Source organism: Trachymyrmex septentrionalis, unplaced genomic scaffold (assembly GCF_001594115.1).
Source record: "Trachymyrmex septentrionalis isolate Tsep2-gDNA-1 unplaced genomic scaffold, Tsep1.0 scaffold51, whole genome shotgun sequence".
NCBI lineage: Eukaryota > Metazoa > Arthropoda > Insecta > Hymenoptera > Formicidae > Trachymyrmex > Trachymyrmex septentrionalis.
Window position 1 is genome coordinate 4084301 of NW_017305683.1, and position 7418 is coordinate 4091718.

A 7418-nucleotide genomic window follows, 5' to 3' on the forward strand; every position below is an offset into this window, starting at 1 on the left:
ATACAACCTCTTGCACAAGAAAAAAATGTCAAAATTGGTCAAAAGTACACCACCTTCCCCTACTAGCTACGTTGCTGACGAGATTCGCACTTCACACTTACACACGAATACGTACAGGTCCATGACATAATCACCGGCAATAAATCAAGCTTCAGAAATACCAATTGCGTCGATTAGCAGTTGCTGTTTTGCCATAGATAATTACGTTAATGAGAGCATGTTAAGTAGAGTTGGTGATGGCCAGCAGAGAAGAGAATATTTTTCTCGGCGCACAAGATACTTACATTAAATCATGCCACAATATGCGACAGTGAAAAATTCTTGGAATTTTAGATTAATCTTTTTGCTTATTAATTTTTACAATTTTTTATTTATTACGTTTTTTTGGTACTTTGTCAATTTTTTTTAGAAATCTGTAAACTTGAAATTCTAAGAATTAGAAAAGATTTTTAGAAACTTGATTTAATAAATGACAGTAATAATAAGAGGACATTTACAAGATAAACCATAAATGTTTTGAACGATAAATGTACATATTATATATTTTCGAAAGTTACAAAATAACATATAATTCTAAAAAAGAAGATACCGCGATATTTTCAATTGTGTAAAGTAAAATCGTGCAAGCAAAAGGATTGATTGTTCTGGATAGCAGCAATGTTGAAGGATTATACGAATCGTGAATAATGAATGATTCGTATAAATTCGAATGATTTCGTGAGTCCCTCATGCTTGCGCTTTCGCGACTTTCAGCAACTTTGCATGATGCAGTTTTTTAGTATACATTTTATTACCCTCATAAACGTGGAATTATCGCCGCATTATTAGTGCAAATTTCTCTATTACCATATATATAGATTTAGAAATCAGCACTCTCATGCAATCTCAAAGCATGACATGTATAGTATCGCAACCGAAATAGATATTGCTACTCTCAATTCTTGCTATTAAATGTCAGTTTGCTATTAAATACCGCACTCAGTCTAATAAATGTCTGTAACACATTTCGTAATCTCAATGGAAATTGACTAATAATTTTTATAAATAAAAGAGGAAGAAGAAGGTTCTCTAAAATTTTTTACTTCTATAGATAATCACTAATGTATATAAATTATTATAATATATAAATTTTGATTTATAAGAAAACAAAGAGACACGAAGCAGTAAAAACAGGATAAGAATAAATCGTTAAATATAGAAACGATTAGTTCATATAAATTGAAGCCGCACAATAAATATCTAATAAATTATTAGCTAATATTATAATTTTTTTTCAAGAGGCGATCGTTCGCAAAGGATCGTCCGTTATGCATCAGGAAATAGCCTAATCGGACTGCATAAAAAAAATATGTGTGGATGATGCGAGCGGAAAGCGCACTCGAGCGGCGTTGCGAGGGAAAAGTCGGGTTTTCGAATACCTGTGTTATAGGGCGAGTTTACTGCCCATTCATAATTAGCGGTAATAAACTCAGAGATGTGGAACCCAGAGCGAATCGGTCAACAATATTGAGATACGGTTTTAAGCATGTTAAAGAAAAAAAAAACTCTTTCATAATCCGGGCATGATTTTCCTAACGGTGGATTGATTTAATTAGATATTTTCGTACGTACCACGTTCAAAATTCTGTATAACAATGGAAAATAGGAAAAAGGATTGTATTAACCTTCCGTTTTTGGCATCCTTACTACACACGATGGGTCTTTCGTGTCCTGTATTAATTTTCACTTTTCCAGGTATATAAAAATTATGAAGCAATTGTTACGTATATTTTGACATCTTTAGAAAGTAAAGTTGTATATTTATAATAAATTGTCATATACAATTGCTATATATAATATTGTTGTATGTAAATCAAAGAAAATAAATGCCCAGAACACGAATAACCCAAAGGTGTGTATTAAAGATTAAAATTGTCTAAAGAAGCTAAAGAAATGTAATATAGAAGAATACATTTAATAAAATATCGATCTCTTTTTGAGTGAGTTTCCCAAAACTAGAATGAAAATGAGGAGATCGCAATATATCGAAAAATATTAGATATGACTATCTGACAGCTATTTCTTTATGATTTTTTTACATAAGGTAGCAAGAGTGGTCTCGATAATTTACAAATTGATGTGAACGATATTGAATTACTGTATAGAATATCAGTAGAAAAGAAAGGAGACGTCGGTTTTCTGCTTGATTTTGATTAGTTTAGAATTATATTCAATTCCCATGCGAAGAATTCCACTTTTAACTCGCAAACGTGTCATCGACTATAATGACTCTATTGCCGACGATTACAACGTTTAAGGCCCATAAAGAGAGCCACAAAGCGGTCGATCATAAGCGATTACGACAAATTTTTCATTTGCGGTTGATCCGGTTACATTGAATGCGAGAAGAAAAGTTAATTAGGGACTAATAGCAGTTAATTGAACAGTCTCAAGCGTATGATATACCATACGATTTGCACAACGATGAAGCGAAAAACGAAGTAGAATAATAGGTGTGCAAAGATGAGAGCTACTTGAAGATTGAACTACCTATTAAAAATTGAGCTTCTACGCAGTCATTAAGTAAGAATAAAATGTGTATAACTTTTTTACATTATCATATATCTATATTAATATCTTTCCAGATGAAATAATTAATTTTCAATTAATTTTTTAATAGTAGATTAATTTCTTAAAAATAAATGTTTCTTTGCGTATCTTTCTTACATTATGATCTTGCATTATGATGATTTACATTTTGATTGTAAATTCTATAATATATGTTTTCAGGAAAGTTTACTCTTAACGCAATGGTGGCTTGCATGTTATTATATTGTAACGTTAAAAGATATGCGATTGTACATACTAAAATGAGAAGATTCTTATTGTGAAAGAAGCCATCATTTCGTGCAGGTGAAAAAGGAAAGACGGCCGATCAGGCGCCGTCCACCGTCCGGTAATAGATTGTCGACGATCATTCCACGCCGCAGGAAGAAACCGATGAAGAAAGAAGACAGCTTCGTGAGGTAAATGAGGTAGATGGCGGAAACAAAAAATAAATCGATTATCCATATTCAGTGAGATAATTAGTTTTCGCCTTTTCACTCAAGATGGGACTACCTTTGATCAATATCACCTGAATATGTCGTTATACAAACAATGACTTCAAAAACAAATAAATATGTTGCTTAAGTTAATTCATTAATTTTTTTACCACCCACATGGCCAGCATGACCAAGCACAATGATATGTTTTCATTTGAACAGCCAGCATTATTTTGTGGCTTTTAAAAATATCCGACGTTTTTCTTTTTCCATCGCGAGATACAAGAAAAATTGTAATTATTCTACTTTCAAGATAATAAAAACGATGCACCGGCTTTGGGATATGATTTACTTCCAGAAGGCTCACTGAGTTAAGGGTATGTTCAAACCGGTTGATGCCCCTTGCTTTCATTCTCGAATTCCCGTTTATACGTGTGAGGTCACTCAGATATAGCAAGGCCGCATCGTTTATTTTGATCCGTAAATCTGTTCACTTTGTGGTTTCTTAAATTATTAAAGATGTCTTCAACGTTTAGTAATATAAAATCAATGAGTAAAAAATATCGTATTCTGTATTTAAGAGTAATTCCGTTTAAAGCTATCCTTTAATCGCATATTCTATAAAATTTAGAATATTCCTCTATAACATATCTTGTTAAGAATTATATCTGAAATAAAGAAAATATTCTAAAACATGTTGGTTTTTGGTTAACAAATGATACCCGCCTTTATGTTCATTGTGAAACATGGAAGAAGTAAAAAAGTAGCTGCTTCAACACAATTTATCGGAATTAATCATCTTCGTTTTGAGAGCAAGTACGAATTGGAATTTTTGCGAGTGTACATATCATGTACATATTATGTATTTCATGGACATATTACATGCGTGTATGTGTGTGTGTAAAAATTAAAATATATTCTACTCCACAAAACAAATAGAGGAATATTCTAAATAATTAGAGAACATCTTATTTAGAGGGAAATCCTTTAATTTTTATCAGGAAACATGATAATGTCTCGACGTTAAGCCAAGTAACGACACTACCGTAGCTATTTTAGGCTACGCGAAACCGTGAGTTGCGGGGAATTGAGATTAATAAATCTATATTCTATTTGCTTCTAATTAATTATTATTTAACAAAGTTAGATCGAACAGAAACAAAATTATACACTATATTTGTTGACTAAGCGATTTAATCGACCTCTTTTTCCATTTATTTATAACTTTATATTTAACAAAAGGAAATCAAACGGAAACGAAATTATATGCAGGTAATTGTTAACTAATCAAGGAAATGATAATGAAAAAGTAATTAATTCGTCATCAATCTCTATTTTTTAAATCAATTTCTATTTATAAATTAACACATAATAAAAGGAGATCGAACGAAGACGAATTATACACTATATTTGTTAAGTCGGAAGGTGATAATGACAAAGCAATTTATTCGACCTGGATCTTTATTTGTTTATAACTTAATATTGAAAAATCGGATGGAAAACGAAACTGTATGCTGGTAATTATTAATTAAGTTAGGAAATGTAATGAAAAAGTAATTTATTTGTCATCGATTTCTATTTGTTTATAAATTAATACATAATAAAGAAGATTGAGTGGAAACGAAATACACTGTATTCGTTGCTAAGCTAAAAAATGATAATAAAAATGCAACTTATTCGTCGTTGATTTCCATTTGTTTATAACTTAATCTTGTTTTATATAAAATAACGAATATAACAAGTAATATTTGAACTCCGATAGAAACAAAGACATACATAAAATTTAATATATATACAGAATAGAATTGTATACTCTAGTATATATAGTATTTTTTAATTATTATTCTTCAGAAAATGCAAATGATCATCGTCTTGACGTTTTTACCGACTCAAGTAATTATATCTTTAATTCTTTCTTTAAAACTTATTATGTAGGAATTATTTCACAAAAAAAAGAGTCAATAGGGACCAATTTCAATCCTCTTTAAATTTTATATAAAAATGAAAATCTATTTCTTGAGGTCAATTATAATAAGCTAAACTGTTTATAAGGGGGGAAGACGTTCGTCACTACAAAATGCGTGATATCAGTATAAAATTATCTTTTTAAAAAAGATAAAAAAAGGCTTTAAGAAAACGTGTTTCTCGAATAAAACCTAAGTATCCAACTCAATTAATAGTAGTCTTTTATACGAATTATACATATCATTAGAGTGAAATGTAAATAACAAAAGATAGTACCACTTACGTTTTACTTTTTAATTTGATAGAATTTAACTTGATTAGTTAAGAGTTTGTAGCATCTGGGTTTTAATTTTTCATTTGATACATTAGTTTTTTTTTTGAGAAGTAATAATTTTTGACAGAGAATTAAAGTTGCTATTACTTAGATTGGAATAAAAAGACCTTTAATAAGAATATCCTTAAAGAAAAATTAAAACTACTATTAACTATTGGATACTTACCTGTTCTACAATGTGCTTTTTGTTTCCAGTTTCTTGTTTTTTGTTATTTTTTACATCTTGTCTTTTTGCTTCTTATTCGGTTTTTTGTTTTATATCGGCTGAGATAAGATAAGATAACGAACTTTGAAAGAAACAAGAGAAATACAATTGTCGATAAAACGATTGCAAAAGAGTTAAAAGCAAAAGATAAAAAATAAGAAACAGGAAATAAAGAGCACATTGTAGAATAGGCTTTAGGTTATTCAAGAAACATTTTTTTAGCATCTTTTTTTTTACCTTTTTTAAAAAATTTGTACTGATCTATCTTATCCTTATGAGTGCAGATGGAAAAGGTCGAAAGGAGCAGAAATTGGGTTAAATTAGGATAGAGTATGAAGTCGTTTTATTCTGAATCATCTCTTTTTCTCAAAACATTTTCAACTTCGTCCATATTTTGCCTTACAGTGATTCAATCATCGTTTATATACGTTGAACTTTATTTATTCTGGCTTTGTTTCCAAAATTGAATATTTCAATGTATTTCACGCAGCGTCACTTTGCAAAATTATATGAGATATACTTATTCTTTATTACGCATAATTTAAAAACATACAAAAACTAGGTATAGGAAAGTAAGCAATAGATGATAAGAGATTCTTTTCATGAGATGCATTCTATAATATATGTAAGACTTTTATTAGAACATAGCACTCATAACGCGATTGAAACTCTTTTTCTAATTAAGTGACATCTGGAACTATTTAAACAATTTTGCATTCTGTAATCTTCTATATATGTTTTTGTTTTATATATCGTTTGTATACGCACAGAAAATTATTTTTTAATTTATCATTAACTAAATTTGAAAATACATCATTAAAATATTAAATTAAAATCAGGTTTTTGTTTTAATGTTTAAGTACAGTGTTTATATTAAAATGTAAAGCACAATGACGTAACAAGCATATAATCTATTTTATCTTGTAATATGAGATATATTTTTATCTATTTATATGTAGCCTCTCATTGCTCATAGATGGAATTACTTCATTGTAAAACTCTTTCATAGTGATAATTATATCGCTCAAGCAAACAAGCTAAGCTATCATAGACTGCAGAGAATATCTGAAAGCAGGAAAGCCTCTTGTGAAGCAATGTTTAACAAAAAACATATTTCTCGTTAGAATATAAACCAATCGGAAGTAGCAACGTTTAATGCTATTTCTTATAAGTATAAATCCACAGCGAAAAGTCAATACTAAATATTCGACTAGCGATTATACATATATTGGGCCCAACGACTATTATGGCGGAAAACGTGAAACAAAAAATAGGCAGTTCAAATTTTATTTGTACACATGATAGAATACGTGCTTATATGTTATATTTTATATAATACATTTATAACATTTATATATAGTACATACAATACATTATATAAGATGTTTAATCTAATGCTTTTACCTTCTATATCTTCTAAACCATGAGAATCGAATAAGATGAATCGAATAAGAAGTGATACGATTTACTGTTAAGAAAATTCAAATAATATGTTAATATTTACATTCTATAGAAGAGCATTAATATTTACGAGATTTAATATTAAATATCAGTAAGTCACATAATAAAATACAAAATAACTCGTAAACAGTTAAACTGACTTTTTGATATTTCTATTTTAACCCTTCACCGTGTCATTTGTGTCCAAGCGATTTTTATATTTCTAAATATTTTGAAAACAAGTAAGTACAGGCACGCCGTTCTGCTCCTAAAACAACTCGTGGGGTGTAAAAAGATACCCGTGAAAGCCGAGCAGTGGACATTACTTTCTCGCTGAGCAGATACATATTTAAAATCGAGCGACACAGATGATCCCCGTATACACTCAACGCATTTGTCGTACAAAAAAAAAATTTTTTTTCGCGTTTTTTGACTATAATATTATTATAAG